Source organism: Alosa pseudoharengus, unplaced genomic scaffold (assembly GCF_046254945.1).
Source record: "Alosa pseudoharengus isolate Yale_2024_CS ecotype anadromous, Long Island Sound unplaced genomic scaffold, YU_APseudo_1.1 YU_APseudo_1.1_scf_16, whole genome shotgun sequence".
In the NCBI taxonomy this organism is placed as follows: domain Eukaryota; kingdom Metazoa; phylum Chordata; class Actinopteri; order Clupeiformes; family Clupeidae; genus Alosa; species Alosa pseudoharengus.
Window position 1 is genome coordinate 2,427,315 of NW_027468630.1, and position 16,130 is coordinate 2,443,444.

General features: G+C 43.6%; 10 non-coding genes and 1 pseudogene across 10 annotated transcripts; all 11 read right to left on the reverse strand.

The window, feature by feature from the left end:
• Positions 1-1,014: 1,014 nt before the first annotated feature.
• LOC143126363 (U1 spliceosomal RNA) lies at positions 1,015-1,179 on the reverse strand. Its single transcript, XR_012987471.1, has one exon. It is a non-coding gene; the product is annotated as a U1 spliceosomal RNA (small nuclear RNA).
• A 575-nt stretch (positions 1,180-1,754) lies between these two features.
• LOC143126364 (U1 spliceosomal RNA) lies at positions 1,755-1,919 on the reverse strand. Its single transcript, XR_012987472.1, has one exon. It is a non-coding gene; the product is annotated as a U1 spliceosomal RNA (small nuclear RNA).
• Positions 1,920-2,494: 575 nt separating this feature from the next.
• LOC143126365 (U1 spliceosomal RNA) lies at positions 2,495-2,659 on the reverse strand. The gene has a single exon (XR_012987473.1). It is a non-coding gene; the product is annotated as a U1 spliceosomal RNA (small nuclear RNA).
• Positions 2,660-3,234: 575 nt separating this feature from the next.
• Positions 3,235-3,399, reverse strand: LOC143126366 (U1 spliceosomal RNA). The gene has a single exon (XR_012987474.1). It is a non-coding gene; the product is annotated as a U1 spliceosomal RNA (small nuclear RNA).
• A 575-nt stretch (positions 3,400-3,974) lies between these two features.
• Positions 3,975-4,139, reverse strand: LOC143126367 (U1 spliceosomal RNA). Its single transcript, XR_012987475.1, has one exon. It is a non-coding gene; the product is annotated as a U1 spliceosomal RNA (small nuclear RNA).
• Positions 4,140-4,714: 575 nt separating this feature from the next.
• On the reverse strand, positions 4,715-4,879 carry LOC143126368 (U1 spliceosomal RNA). Its single transcript, XR_012987476.1, has one exon. It is a non-coding gene; the product is annotated as a U1 spliceosomal RNA (small nuclear RNA).
• Positions 4,880-5,454: 575 nt separating this feature from the next.
• Positions 5,455-5,619, reverse strand: LOC143126369 (U1 spliceosomal RNA). The gene has a single exon (XR_012987477.1). It is a non-coding gene; the product is annotated as a U1 spliceosomal RNA (small nuclear RNA).
• Positions 5,620-6,194: 575 nt separating this feature from the next.
• On the reverse strand, positions 6,195-6,334 carry LOC143126373 (U1 spliceosomal RNA; annotated as a pseudogene).
• A 5,756-nt stretch (positions 6,335-12,090) lies between these two features.
• Positions 12,091-12,255, reverse strand: LOC143126370 (U1 spliceosomal RNA). The gene has a single exon (XR_012987478.1). It is a non-coding gene; the product is annotated as a U1 spliceosomal RNA (small nuclear RNA).
• Positions 12,256-12,830: 575 nt separating this feature from the next.
• On the reverse strand, positions 12,831-12,995 carry LOC143126371 (U1 spliceosomal RNA). Its single transcript, XR_012987479.1, has one exon. It is a non-coding gene; the product is annotated as a U1 spliceosomal RNA (small nuclear RNA).
• A 575-nt stretch (positions 12,996-13,570) lies between these two features.
• Positions 13,571-13,735, reverse strand: LOC143126372 (U1 spliceosomal RNA). The gene has a single exon (XR_012987480.1). It is a non-coding gene; the product is annotated as a U1 spliceosomal RNA (small nuclear RNA).
• Positions 13,736-16,130: the final 2,395 nt, after the last annotated feature.

The following is a 16,130-nucleotide window of genomic DNA, read 5'->3' on the forward strand; positions in this document are numbered from 1 at the left end:
ATTAAACGTGACTATAGGCCTATCACACTGGGCTCCGCACTGCGCCTCTGTGCAAAGAACTTCAGTTCGCGGCGCCCCCTCTCCTTCCCTCATCACAAACAAAGTGTGGGCACGGAGCAACAACAACCCGCGCCTTGCTGTGCGGCTGCAGTCTACTTGGAAGCAGCGGGGAACATAGGACCCGGGGAACATAGGGATGACCCCCTCCCAAGTACCTGCCACTGAATCAAGTTGGCTGACGACTCAGCAAATGTGTAGCCTAGATGATTTGGTGAAATTGTACTTTCACGGAATTTTGAGATGTTGAGTTTATTCTCGTCATGGAAAAAATATTTTTTTCTTCATGTGTGGCCCTAATACTCCGCCGTAGAAACAACATGCATGCTGTCTCACTTGTGAGTTTTAGCCACGACCTGACACTAGACTTGATGCTATTCATGGGTTTCATCAGGTCCCTTTCCACAGGTGTATAAAATCAAGCACCTTAATTATCAATGCAGACTGCATGGTGCTTGATTAATAAACATGTGGAAAGGGACCTGATGAAACCCATGAACAGGTTATGTGTGGTTTGGGTGTGTGCATGCGTGTTGTGCTGTACACTACTCAGTGAAATTGATGAGCGGCCGCTACTACCTTGTTCTTGTAAATACTTCTCACGGCTTGAGCCTTTTCCTCCCTGGACACCAGTGCAAGTGCAACAAGTAGGGTGGACATTCCTGCTGCATACACACCCCAAAACAGTGGCATTTTGATAAAACTGCTCATTTTAGAACATATATAGAACATTTTGAAATTGTGTATTATTTGGAAGTATTTTTACACTGGGCACCACGTTGTGTGCATGCCTTGAAACCGTGTCACCGCGCACTGGTTTCAGGCTATCCAATTACCCATGGTGCACATGTGTTAGTGAATGTTCTATTGCACTTGCACTGAAACGTAGCAGAGTCAGTAAACTGTCAGTGAACACGTCCACATGGCTAATGCTCGTTTTGTCATTCCACAACACATCAGGGGAGAGCGCGAACGCAGTCCCCCACTACCACAAATTATGCAGTCGAGATTCCCACATTTGGGGAATTCGTTCGGGTCAGCTACCGCCGAAGTGCAATGGCAGAGCCTCGCCAAAGGTGAACCACCTTCTTGATCATGGTATCTCCCCTGCCAGGTAAGTATGAGTTGTACACGGCATACGAGGGCACTACACCCAATGCCATACATGTCACATAGGTGGCGGTCTTGCTGCTACGTTTAAAGTTCAACACTTAAAATAACAGTATGTTTAAACAAAAGCTAAGCTATGTAAGCTATATACCACACAGAAATCATGTCGTCCTCAAAACCCCCCACCAAAAGACATAAAACATACAACAAATTCTAAAACCGTCCCATGATGCACCACTTTCCACGCGTAGCGTAGTCGTAGGCTAATGAACAAAGCAACCGAGATCCGAGGGTCTGAGCGAATAATGCAACAAAGCCCTGAACTATTAGGCAGGACTTGTGTTGGTGTTTTCATGAATTAAAGTCAAATATGAGTGTTGGAAATGTGTATTTTGCACTGGGCACCACGTTGTGTGCATGCCTTGAAACCGTGTCACCGCGCACTGGTTCCAGGCTATCCAATTACCCATGGTGCACATGTGTTAGTGAATGTTCTATTGCACTTGCACTGAAACGTAGCAGAGTCAGTAAACTGTCAGTGAACACGTCCACATGGCTAATGCTCGTTTTGTCATTCCACAACACATCAGGGGAGAGCGCGAACGCAGTCCCCCACTACCACAAATTATGCAGTCGAGATTCCCACATTTGGGGAATTCGTTCGGGTCAGCTACCGCCGAAGTGCAATGGCAGAGCCTCGCCAAAGGTGAACCACCTTCTTGATCATGGTATCTCCCCTGCCAGGTAAGTATGAGTTGTACACGGCATACGAGGGCACTACACCCAATGCCATACATGTCACATAGGTGGCGGTCTTGCTGCTACGTTTAAAGTTCAACACTTAAAATAACAGTATGTTTAAACAAAAGCTAAGCTATGTAAGCTATATACCACACAGAAATCATGTCGTCCTCAAAACCCCCCACCAAAAGACATAAAACATACAACAAATTCTAAAACCGTCCCATGATGCACCACTTTCCACGCGTAGCGTAGTCGTAGGCTAATGAACAAAGCAACCGAGATCCGAGGGTCTGAGCGAATAATGCAACAAAGCCCTGAACTATTAGGCAGGACTTGTGTTGGTGTTTTCATGAATTAAAGTCAAATATGAGTGTTGGAAATGTGTATTTTGCACTGGGCACCACGTTGTGTGCATGCCTTGAAACCGTGTCACCGCGCACTGGTTCCAGGCTATCCAATTACCCATGGTGCACATGTGTTAGTGAATGTTCTATTGCACTTGCACTGAAACGTAGCAGAGTCAGTAAACTGTCAGTGAACACGTCCACATGGCTAATGCTCGTTTTGTCATTCCACAACACATCAGGGGAGAGCGCGAACGCAGTCCCCCACTACCACAAATTATGCAGTCGAGATTCCCACATTTGGGGAATTCGTTCGGGTCAGCTACCGCCGAAGTGCAATGGCAGAGCCTCGCCAAAGGTGAACCACCTTCTTGATCATGGTATCTCCCCTGCCAGGTAAGTATGAGTTGTACACGGCATACGAGGGCACTACACCCAATGCCATACATGTCACATAGGTGGCGGTCTTGCTGCTACGTTTAAAGTTCAACACTTAAAATAACAGTATGTTTAAACAAAAGCTAAGCTATGTAAGCTATATACCACACAGAAATCATGTCGTCCTCAAAACCCCCCACCAAAAGACATAAAACATACAACAAATTCTAAAACCGTCCCATGATGCACCACTTTCCACGCGTAGCGTAGTCGTAGGCTAATGAACAAAGCAACCGAGATCCGAGGGTCTGAGCGAATAATGCAACAAAGCCCTGAACTATTAGGCAGGACTTGTGTTGGTGTTTTCATGAATTAAAGTCAAATATGAGTGTTGGAAATGTGTATTTTGCACTGGGCACCACGTTGTGTGCATGCCTTGAAACCGTGTCACCGCGCACTGGTTCCAGGCTATCCAATTACCCATGGTGCACATGTGTTAGTGAATGTTCTATTGCACTTGCACTGAAACGTAGCAGAGTCAGTAAACTGTCAGTGAACACGTCCACATGGCTAATGCTCGTTTTGTCATTCCACAACACATCAGGGGAGAGCGCGAACGCAGTCCCCCACTACCACAAATTATGCAGTCGAGATTCCCACATTTGGGGAATTCGTTCGGGTCAGCTACCGCCGAAGTGCAATGGCAGAGCCTCGCCAAAGGTGAACCACCTTCTTGATCATGGTATCTCCCCTGCCAGGTAAGTATGAGTTGTACACGGCATACGAGGGCACTACACCCAATGCCATACATGTCACATAGGTGGCGGTCTTGCTGCTACGTTTAAAGTTCAACACTTAAAATAACAGTATGTTTAAACAAAAGCTAAGCTATGTAAGCTATATACCACACAGAAATCATGTCGTCCTCAAAACCCCCCACCAAAAGACATAAAACATACAACAAATTCTAAAACCGTCCCATGATGCACCACTTTCCACGCGTAGCGTAGTCGTAGGCTAATGAACAAAGCAACCGAGATCCGAGGGTCTGAGCGAATAATGCAACAAAGCCCTGAACTATTAGGCAGGACTTGTGTTGGTGTTTTCATGAATTAAAGTCAAATATGAGTGTTGGAAATGTGTATTTTGCACTGGGCACCACGTTGTGTGCATGCCTTGAAACCGTGTCACCGCGCACTGGTTCCAGGCTATCCAATTACCCATGGTGCACATGTGTTAGTGAATGTTCTATTGCACTTGCACTGAAACGTAGCAGAGTCAGTAAACTGTCAGTGAACACGTCCACATGGCTAATGCTCGTTTTGTCATTCCACAACACATCAGGGGAGAGCGCGAACGCAGTCCCCCACTACCACAAATTATGCAGTCGAGATTCCCACATTTGGGGAATTCGTTCGGGTCAGCTACCGCCGAAGTGCAATGGCAGAGCCTCGCCAAAGGTGAACCACCTTCTTGATCATGGTATCTCCCCTGCCAGGTAAGTATGAGTTGTACACGGCATACGAGGGCACTACACCCAATGCCATACATGTCACATAGGTGGCGGTCTTGCTGCTACGTTTAAAGTTCAACACTTAAAATAACAGTATGTTTAAACAAAAGCTAAGCTATGTAAGCTATATACCACACAGAAATCATGTCGTCCTCAAAACCCCCCACCAAAAGACATAAAACATACAACAAATTCTAAAACCGTCCCATGATGCACCACTTTCCACGCGTAGCGTAGTCGTAGGCTAATGAACAAAGCAACCGAGATCCGAGGGTCTGAGCGAATAATGCAACAAAGCCCTGAACTATTAGGCAGGACTTGTGTTGGTGTTTTCATGAATTAAAGTCAAATATGAGTGTTGGAAATGTGTATTTTGCACTGGGCACCACGTTGTGTGCATGCCTTGAAACCGTGTCACCGCGCACTGGTTCCAGGCTATCCAATTACCCATGGTGCACATGTGTTAGTGAATGTTCTATTGCACTTGCACTGAAACGTAGCAGAGTCAGTAAACTGTCAGTGAACACGTCCACATGGCTAATGCTCGTTTTGTCATTCCACAACACATCAGGGGAGAGCGCGAACGCAGTCCCCCACTACCACAAATTATGCAGTCGAGATTCCCACATTTGGGGAATTCGTTCGGGTCAGCTACCGCCGAAGTGCAATGGCAGAGCCTCGCCAAAGGTGAACCACCTTCTTGATCATGGTATCTCCCCTGCCAGGTAAGTATGAGTTGTACACGGCATACGAGGGCACTACACCCAATGCCATACATGTCACATAGGTGGCGGTCTTGCTGCTACGTTTAAAGTTCAACACTTAAAATAACAGTATGTTTAAACAAAAGCTAAGCTATGTAAGCTATATACCACACAGAAATCATGTCGTCCTCAAAACCCCCCACCAAAAGACATAAAACATACAACAAATTCTAAAACCGTCCCATGATGCACCACTTTCCACGCGTAGCGTAGTCGTAGGCTAATGAACAAAGCAACCGAGATCCGAGGGTCTGAGCGAATAATGCAACAAAGCCCTGAACTATTAGGCAGGACTTGTGTTGGTGTTTTCATGAATTAAAGTCAAATATGAGTGTTGGAAATGTGTATTTTGCACTGGGCACCACGTTGTGTGCATGCCTTGAAACCGTGTCACCGCGCACTGGTTCCAGGCTATCCAATTACCCATGGTGCACATGTGTTAGTGAATGTTCTATTGCACTTGCACTGAAACGTAGCAGAGTCAGTAAACTGTCAGTGAACACGTCCACATGGCTAATGCTCGTTTTGTCATTCCACAACACATCAGGGGAGAGCGCGAACGCAGTCCCCCACTACCACAAATTATGCAGTCGAGATTCCCACATTTGGGGAATTCGTTCGGGTCAGCTACCGCCGAAGTGCAATGGCAGAGCCTCGCCAAAGGTGAACCACCTTCTTGATCATGGTATCTCCCCTGCCAGGTAAGTATGAGTTGTACACGGCATACGAGGGCACTACACCCAATGCCATACATGTCACATAGGTGGCGGTCTTGCTGCTACGTTTAAAGTTCAACACTTAAAATAACAGTATGTTTAAACAAAAGCTAAGCTATGTAAGCTATATACCACACAGAAATCATGTCGTCCTCAAAACCCCCCACCAAAAGACATAAAACATACAACAAATTCTAAAACCGTCCCATGATGCACCACTTTCCACGCGTAGCGTAGTCGTAGGCTAATGAACAAAGCAACCGAGATCCGAGGGTCTGAGCGAATAATGCAACAAAGCCCTGAACTATTAGGCAGGACTTGTGTTGGTGTTTTCATGAATTAAAGTCAAATATGAGTGTTGGAAATGTGTATTTTGCACTGGGCACCACGTTGTGTGCATGCCTTGAAACCGTGTCACCGCGCACTGGTTCCAGGCTATCCAATTACCCATGGTGCACATGTGTTAGTGAATGTTCTATTGCACTTGCACTGAAACGTAGCAGAGTCAGTAAACTGTCAGTGAACACGTCCACATGGCTAATGCTCGTTTTGTCATTCCACAACACATCAGGGGAGAGCGCGAACGCAGTCCCCCACTACCACAAATTATGCAGTCGAGATTCCCACATTTGGGGAATTCGTTCGGGTCAGCTACCGCCGAAGTGCAATGGCAGAGCCTCGCCAAAGGTGAACCAATTTTTCAATTTTTTCAATTTTTTTACTTTATTGTGTTTCATAGCAAATACATACATAAGACTCAGAGGTATCAGCTTAAAAATACATGTACAAGCACATTGTGGAGGCTAAAATCTTTTACATCTTTCACTGCATTTAAATCAGAAGGATATCACATCAACATATCACAAATCCATAATACATGTTACACAAGTCGCAAATTCTGTCCCATTAAAAGCATAAATCCCACCCAAACAAATTTCCCATACAATCCATTTTCCACATGACTTTTGTTTTTTCCTTCCCGTACTTCAACAAGTCCCTTGTGACATAGTCCTTAATGCTGTTCAGTGCCATACTTTTTGCCCCACCCAAACTAATCTTTTCTTTTTTAAGGAATAACCTATTCCTAACCACCCACAAAGTACATTTGACACAATTAATAACTGCCCAGAGTCTACAAAATTCTTGATCTTTTTTCTTTATGTGTAATCCAAAAAGTACAGTTTCTCTACATAAAACCATGTTTTTATTTCCAAACCATGGCCTAAACACATTCCACACAAGTTTAGCAAATGTACAGTCCCAAAACACATGATCTATTGTTTCTTCATTACAAAAGCTTTCTCTGATACATTTAGCACTAGCACACAGACCCCATCTGTAGAGGACTGTTCTTGTTGGTAAACAGTTCTGTGCCACCTTCCAAGCTACATCTTTATGTTTGTTAAACAGAAAGGGGGAGGATGTACATTTCCATACTCGTACACACTGGTTTTCTGTCAATGCCCTAATTGTTTCTATTCTCGGGGGGGCATCCTCCAATAATTCATGTATGGCACCGCTACTTAAATCAGAGCCTGCACATATGGTTCCTTTATGCTTCACTAAAAAATCTTTTGCTTCTTGGTAGAGGTATGGCCGAGTATCCGAGGAGGGTAGGGTGAGAGGTCGCCTTTCCCAGTTCTTCCCAGGCATATACCTGCCCACCCAGAATTTGGCAAAGAGAGTCCACAGAGCTTCTCCTCCTTGGTCTGCTATTCCTTTTAAGATGTTACTCAGGAACATTGCTTTAAATTTCTTTGTAATATCCAGCACGTCTCTGCCCCCTAAAGCTTTTGGTTTATACATGATTGTCCTTTTGACTCTCTCTGTTTTTCCCCCCCAGATAAAGCGGAACATCTCCCGACGGGCCAATGTGATGAAGGGACTGGGGGCAGGAAGTATCATCGCCAGGTATGATAAGGCTGATAGAATTTCCATCTTTGCAATCATAATTTTGCCAAGCATTGTTAAATCACGTGATCTCCATAGGAAGAATTTCTGTTTTATTTTATTTATTCTCGTTCCCCAGTTTTTCCTATCTGTCTCTTCTCCAAAGTAAATCCCAAGAACCTTAATATTTTTATCTTGTTCAGTCAACCCTAAGGGTATTTTGTTTTCTGTCCAATTACTGTACAAGATTTCACTTTTACTTACATTCAACTTAATTCCTGTTGCTTTAGAGAATTGTCCACATGTAGCCAATCCTGTGTGAATAGAAAGGTTATCCACTGCAAAGAAGGTTATATCATCCATATACATAGATAATTTTGCCTGTCTTCCATTCCCTCCAGGGATTGGCATTCCTCTGAAGTTCACATTAGAACGTATTGCATTGGCTAGGGGCTCCATGCATATGACAAATAGTGAAGCTGACAGAGGGCACCCTTGTCTTAGTCCAGACTGCAGCGGGATGGTTGCTGATGGGTGGCCGTTGATCATGGCAATGCTGGAAATGTTGCAGTACATCATTTTAATGGAGGACAGAAACAATGGTCCAAAATTCATCTTTTCTAAAATTGACATTAAAAATTCTCTATCAAGTTTATCAAATGCTTTTTCATGGTCCAGGGTCACAATGCTCACTGGAGTTTGTCTTTCCTTAGAGTAGAGGATAATGTCCCGTGTCAAGGCAAGATTATCTGATATTCCTCTCTTTGGGATTCCGCAGGTCTGTTCAGAGCTGACGACTTTGGCCAACACAGTTTGCAATCTAGAGCACATAACTTTAGCACAGATCTTATAGTCAGTCCCTAAAAGGCTTATTGGTCTCCAATTCTTTATGTCTGATTTTTCTCCTTTTTTAAAGAGGAGTGAGATACAGCCGTTTCTCATACTGTCAGTTAATTCTCCCTTCTCCTGAGATTCTTTATATATGTTAAGAAGCTCCTCCGCTAAGATGTCCTTAAAAGCAATGTAAAAATCCCCTGGCAAGCCGTCAAGTCCTGGTGCTTTATTCTTTGATAGGTTATCTATGGCCTTTTTTATTTCATGTAGCGAAAAGGGACTTTCTAAAAGATATTTGTCTTCATTTAACAGGACCTTTTCTATTTGTCCCAGAAAACGCTGCTTCTGTATAGAATTTGTACATGGCTTCTTATAAAGATCTTTGTAAAAAGTTTCCACAACATTTGCCAGCTCATTTTGTTTGTCCACTTTGATACCATCTTGATTTTTTAGTTCTTTTATTGACTGACGTGGTTTCAGCAATTTCCTGAAGAAATACTGTGTACAATTTTCGTTCTGTTCAAAGGTTTTAGCTCGACTCCTTTCTATAACTCCTCTTGCATCTTCTGCTGCGATGGTCATCATTTTCCCTTTAATCAGGGTGATCTCCTCATCTACATCAAAGCCCTCCTGCTGCATTTTATAGAATCTCTGCAGTTTTCCTTGTAACCTTTTTAGATAAAGTTTTTTCCCTTGAGCTTTCCTTTTCCCTTCTATTTGGAAGAATATTCTTGTTCTCTTTTTAATTTCCTCCCACCAGTCTGAAGCTGAGTTATAAAGACTTTTCAATGAAATCCAATCATAAAATTTTGCTTTGTATCTGTTAATTACATTGGGGTTATCTAAAAGGCTTGTATTCAGTTTCCAGTAACCTTGTCCAGCTTTTATAGACCCAGGGATTTTTACTGCACAGGTCAAAAGGGAGTGATCTGAAAAAAAAGTTGGAGCCACTGTAGCTTGTATCACCTCAAGACTTGTTGATGTTAAAATCATGTCTATTCTTGAGTGTGCCTTTCCATTTGTCCAGGTAAAACCAGGCAGATCTGGATTTTCTTTTCTGTAGGTATCAATCAGTTTAAAATCCTTTATAATGGTCTTCAACAGCTCAGAGCTACTATCTGTTGTGTTGGCTGTTTTGGTTATTTTATCTTTACAATTTAGGACACAATTAAAATCACCAGCTATTACAATGGGAATGTTACATAACAATACAGGATATAAAGCTGAAAGTGTTTCTAACCGATCTTTTAAATCAGTAGGGCAATAGATATTAATAAGTCTCAGCTCAAGCCCGTGCCTCTGAATATCGACACAGATCAGTCTTCCATCCTGTATAATTTGAATTTTCTGGACCTCAATATTATGAGCTCTAAAAAGTATTCCTACTCCAGACGCTCTGTTAGAGTTATCTCCTGACCACACAGAAGGCCCATGTGTCCATCGTCCTTGGAAGGTTTTATAATTATCTTTATATGAAAGCCAACATTCCTGTAAGAAATAAATGTCACTTTTTAAGGTTTGTAGATGTTCAAAAACTGCCTCACATTTCACTCTATCATTTATGCCACGTACATTAATAGATGTTGTTTTTAGAGTGTCCATTAGGGGAACTAGGGAGGATATCAATGTTCATGGCGAGTCTTCTTCCTTTTTTTTGCATGTTTCTTTTTATTTGCTAGACTTGCTGAGGAGGTATTTGATTGTAAAGAACTTTCTTTCATTTGAGTTGCTGTGGAGAACCCTAAGACCTCATCAGGCTCTAAGAATGGGGTTTCTAGAGGGGATTTGGGCGACCAGTTGATCTCAGCCCCCCACTGTGCCTCCCCAGAGGAGGTGGTGAGGACTCTCTCCCTTTTGTCTTCTACGTTTCCTCCACCAGAGGGAGACACAGGGAAAGCAGATGGTGAACTTGTAGATGGTGAACTTGTAGAGGGGTTCTCCCCAATGTTGGAAACGATTGACTCCAAAGGACTCTCTGCTCCGATTTCTGTAGTTCCCAGGAATCCTTCGGCTTGTGAGGGTGGAATTACAGATCCATCTGGGCTCTCATTGAGGGCGGCCGAAGACTCGGATGAACTTTCTGAACAGGATGTTTCACTTTCCATGTCTTCTGATGGACTGAAGGGGTCCAAACTTCCTTTAGCTGTGGCCTCATTCATTTGTTGGTTTGGGTTAGTATCAACCTCACTTGAAAAGAGAGAGGGGAGAAAAACTGTTCCTTGTGTTTCAGCCAAATCAGGCTGATTGTTGTAATCAGATTCAGGTGAGGTGGTAGCCATGTTGGAAGCATGTGCTTCCAAAGTTACTACCTCCATGTGTTGAACAATGGTGGCACTATACTCCGTTTCTGAGGGGGGAGCACACATTTTAACACGGTTTGCATAGGCTCGTGGACAATCTTTAAACCTGTGGTCTTGTGAAAGGCAAAGATTACAAACTGTAGAAGCAGTGCACTGTGAGGCAGTATGTTCTGTGCTCTTACATATTCTACAGACCTCCACAGTGCATTGGGCCGCGAGATGCTCTTTGCTTCTACAACGCCTGCATTCCTTCGGTTGTCCTACATAAAAAACAGAGCCTCTAAAAGAACCAATCTGGATATTATTGGGTAGATGTTGAATCCCATCACCGATTCTTTTCAGCCTGACTTGGAATCTTCGTTCTCCCGTTTTAATTCCATCCACATCTTTTACTTCAAATCCAGAAAGAACTGTGGCATACCTCATTAACCATGTGCTAATGTCCTCAATCTTCACTTTTTCAGAATACATCACAACATGGACGATCTTTAAATCTCTCTCTGACAAAGGTATGAAAACAATCTTCTGAAAGGCTGCAGAATCCTTCTTCTTTTTATCAAATCTCTCACAGCACAGTTCAAAAATCCTTAAACTTGCAAAAATGACTTCAAAAATCTTCTTACCAGGAAAAGCAAAGACATAATCCAGTTGATTTGTTGGAAATCCCAATTCTTTTTGCAGGATCTGGCGACTAAACTGCAATCGATCCATCTCCAGATCTTCCAACAATTCGAATCTTGCAGCATTCCTCCTTTGTCCTGGTAATGCCATGCTTCAGTCCTTGCACTCCAGCCGTCAAGATGAATGGGCAAACAACCTTCGAACCACCTTCTTGATCATGGTATCTCCCCTGCCAGGTAAGTATGAGTTGTACACGGCATACGAGGGCACTACACCCAATGCCATACATGTCACATAGGTGGCGGTCTTGCTGCTACGTTTAAAGTTCAACACTTAAAATAACAGTATGTTTAAACAAAAGCTAAGCTATGTAAGCTATATACCACACAGAAATCATGTCGTCCTCAAAACCCCCCACCAAAAGACATAAAACATACAACAAATTCTAAAACCGTCCCATGATGCACCACTTTCCACGCGTAGCGTAGTCGTAGGCTAATGAACAAAGCAACCGAGATCCGAGGGTCTGAGCGAATAATGCAACAAAGCCCTGAACTATTAGGCAGGACTTGTGTTGGTGTTTTCATGAATTAAAGTCAAATATGAGTGTTGGAAATGTGTATTTTGCACTGGGCACCACGTTGTGTGCATGCCTTGAAACCGTGTCACCGCGCACTGGTTCCAGGCTATCCAATTACCCATGGTGCACATGTGTTAGTGAATGTTCTATTGCACTTGCACTGAAACGTAGCAGAGTCAGTAAACTGTCAGTGAACACGTCCACATGGCTAATGCTCGTTTTGTCATTCCACAACACATCAGGGGAGAGCGCGAACGCAGTCCCCCACTACCACAAATTATGCAGTCGAGATTCCCACATTTGGGGAATTCGTTCGGGTCAGCTACCGCCGAAGTGCAATGGCAGAGCCTCGCCAAAGGTGAACCACCTTCTTGATCATGGTATCTCCCCTGCCAGGTAAGTATGAGTTGTACACGGCATACGAGGGCACTACACCCAATGCCATACATGTCACATAGGTGGCGGTCTTGCTGCTACGTTTAAAGTTCAACACTTAAAATAACAGTATGTTTAAACAAAAGCTAAGCTATGTAAGCTATATACCACACAGAAATCATGTCGTCCTCAAAACCCCCCACCAAAAGACATAAAACATACAACAAATTCTAAAACCGTCCCATGATGCACCACTTTCCACGCGTAGCGTAGTCGTAGGCTAATGAACAAAGCAACCGAGATCCGAGGGTCTGAGCGAATAATGCAACAAAGCCCTGAACTATTAGGCAGGACTTGTGTTGGTGTTTTCATGAATTAAAGTCAAATATGAGTGTTGGAAATGTGTATTTTGCACTGGGCACCACGTTGTGTGCATGCCTTGAAACCGTGTCACCGCGCACTGGTTCCAGGCTATCCAATTACCCATGGTGCACATGTGTTAGTGAATGTTCTATTGCACTTGCACTGAAACGTAGCAGAGTCAGTAAACTGTCAGTGAACACGTCCACATGGCTAATGCTCGTTTTGTCATTCCACAACACATCAGGGGAGAGCGCGAACGCAGTCCCCCACTACCACAAATTATGCAGTCGAGATTCCCACATTTGGGGAATTCGTTCGGGTCAGCTACCGCCGAAGTGCAATGGCAGAGCCTCGCCAAAGGTGAACCACCTTCTTGATCATGGTATCTCCCCTGCCAGGTAAGTATGAGTTGTACACGGCATACGAGGGCACTACACCCAATGCCATACATGTCACATAGGTGGCGGTCTTGCTGCTACGTTTAAAGTTCAACACTTAAAATAACAGTATGTTTAAACAAAAGCTAAGCTATGTAAGCTATATACCACACAGAAATCATGTCGTCCTCAAAACCCCCCACCAAAAGACATAAAACATACAACAAATTCTAAAACCGTCCCATGATGCACCACTTTCCACGCGTAGCGTAGTCGTAGGCTAATGAACAAAGCAACCGAGATCCGAGGGTCTGAGCGAATAATGCAACAAAGCCCTGAACTATTAGGCAGGACTTGTGTTGGTGTTTTCATGAATTAAAGTCAAATATGAGTGTTGGAAATGTGTATTTTGCACTGGGCACCACGTTGTGTGCATGCCTTGAAACCGTGTCACCGCGCACTGGTTCCAGGCTATCCAATTACCCATGGTGCACATGTGTTAGTGAATGTTCTATTGCACTTGCACTGAAACGTAGCAGAGTCAGTAAACTGTCAGTGAACACGTCCACATGGCTAATGCTCGTTTTGTCATTCCACAACACATCAGGGGAGAGCGCGAACGCAGTCCCCCACTACCACAAATTATGCAGTCGAGATTCCCACATTTGGGGAATTCGTTCGGGTCAGCTACCGCCGAAGTGCAATGGCAGAGCCTCGCCAAAGGTGAACCACCTTCTTGATCATGGTATCTCCCCTGCCAGGTAAGTATGAGTTGTACACGGCATACGAGGGCACTACACCCAATGCCATACATGTCACATAGGTGGCGGTCTTGCTGCTACGTTTAAAGTTCAACACTTAAAATAACAGTATGTTTGAACAAGATTTAAGATATGTAAGCTATACCACACAGAAATCATGTCGTCCTCAAAAAGACATAAAACATTCAAGAAATTCTAAAACCGTCCCATGATGCACCACTTTCCAGGCATAGCGTAGCCGTAGGCTAATGAACCAAGCAACAGAGATCTGAGCAAATAATGCAGCAAAGCCCTGAACTATTAGGCGTCCTAGCTCATACAGGGCGGCACTACAAACCTTTAGAGCACGTCCACCATTATTTAACGCTGTTAGGTCTGCCTAGCTTTCAAATATCTTGCAGCTAGCATATAGCAGATGTAACACATTTTTATATATTTCAGACATCCAAACAGTTTATGCATGAGCCCCATGAAAGGATGAGAAGGCTGTACCGTGGGGTTACGTCAAGGCACACGTTCTATTCAAATAATTAACACATGCATGTTGGTATTTAAAAATATAGTTTAGAGTTTCTAAATGCTAAAGCTATCCGATTGGTGCGAAATCTTAAACCTTCCGATGAACCCCGCATCCAGTTCCGAACTATTGTTCCTGTGGTGTTGGTTTCTCGCGCGGCATTTTGACACGTAACTAATGTTATCAGGCTATTTGTGTTAGGTCAAGTAGGCTACCACCCCTCTATTGGCCACTCATTGCTTAATAAAAGTATGTTTTTCTTGTTCGTTCAGCATGACAATAGAGGTTGGGGAGGATTCATGGTTAGGCATCCAATTTTAAACGTTTCCCCAATTTTTGTTGTTCTGTCTTTTGGCTACTTGGGAATGTACTTTTTGTTAGTTTTGTAGCAGCTATGCAGCCTATGTCGTTCTAGACCTACTGTGTTTGATGTGTGGTTGGTTTTTGCACACACTTCAGGTAAAGTTTAGAAATGGGTAAATAGGACCTTTTGTCCCGTGATGAAATTACAGTTTTCCCCATAGGGTGGAGACATTCGCCTTCTTAATGCATTAGCCTTTTATCCTTTTAGGCACTTTAACGGTTCAACCAGAGAATGGGTTCAACGGTAACTTTTTATATCAATAAAAACTCTAGCATAGTCTAAAACCTGAAGCTGCCTACAACCCAATCCTTTTTAAAAACGCCAACATCAAAAAGAATTAAAGTCGCCAAAGTAAGTTGTAGGCTATAGCAGCTAATTAAAACAACTTCATGTTTGGTAGCCTATAGCCTATGGCATTTTCACTGACCACTTTCGGAGGATGACAGCAGGTATAGGCCTAATGGTGCCTGCATGTAGCCTCGTCAGGCTAGCCTGCATGCCCACAAGATGCTAACTAACCTATGGGGGCAAGCATTTAAGCGCGTTGGGACCTCTAAACACACATTTAGAAAACCATTTCAAGACCTATGGAACACGAGTCCTTACGAGACACCACCGTGCTCGTTTAACTCAAATAATGTGGCGAAACATTATAAACGTTGTGTTTTTGCGTGGAGTCACTCACCTCACCTTTGACATATCCAGAGCGGACACGCCCTCACCGACTAGCCACCGAAACGAAAACGTTTTCCTGTTTTGATTTGTTGCAATTTGTTTGCAAAAAGAAACGATCGAGCAGTGCAGTCGTCATGTCCATATGACTACGAGTCCACGACATAGTAAGATTAAGAGGAAAATAGACAAACAATCACCCAGAAGAGCTCGATATGTTTGGGAATAGGAATACAACATTTGGCATAGGCCTACTTTAATGGTTGACATTGTATAATGCTGTTTGTCTAATGCAATGTATTTGTCTGTATTCAAATTCGGCTTCCTGGCCTCTGGAATTGAAACGCCTAACTACAACCCTCCTGCTCAACACACACATTCCATCCTCCTTTGCTGAGACCTAGTCTATGTTTCGAGTTCATGATTTTTCTGCACTCTGTGCAGCTGGTTAAAAAGCCCACAGTCCCCATCAATCCTCTGATGTACCTGCGGTCTGGACCAGCAGCATCACCTAGTCTGCTCTCACAACCAAAGGGAGCCCTAGGAGATGGACACAGCAGGGTCGTCTCCAGGGGACCTGCAGCCTACATGAAGAGGTCATGCTCCCTGCAGGAGGCCTGGATATTCAATCTTACACCTTTACTTGCCTCCTGTGATACACAACTACTGATTTTATTTTTGTTGAAGGCTGGGAGCATTTGGAATGTATAGCATGTCACTATGATTTGACACAGTTCAAAAGCGCTTTTGCACACCTCTTTTGGCACAGGTGCGTCGGAAAAGGTAAGGTCACCGGTAATGCGTGTAATGCATTACTATGATTTTACATAAAATGTTTCAAAATGTCTAG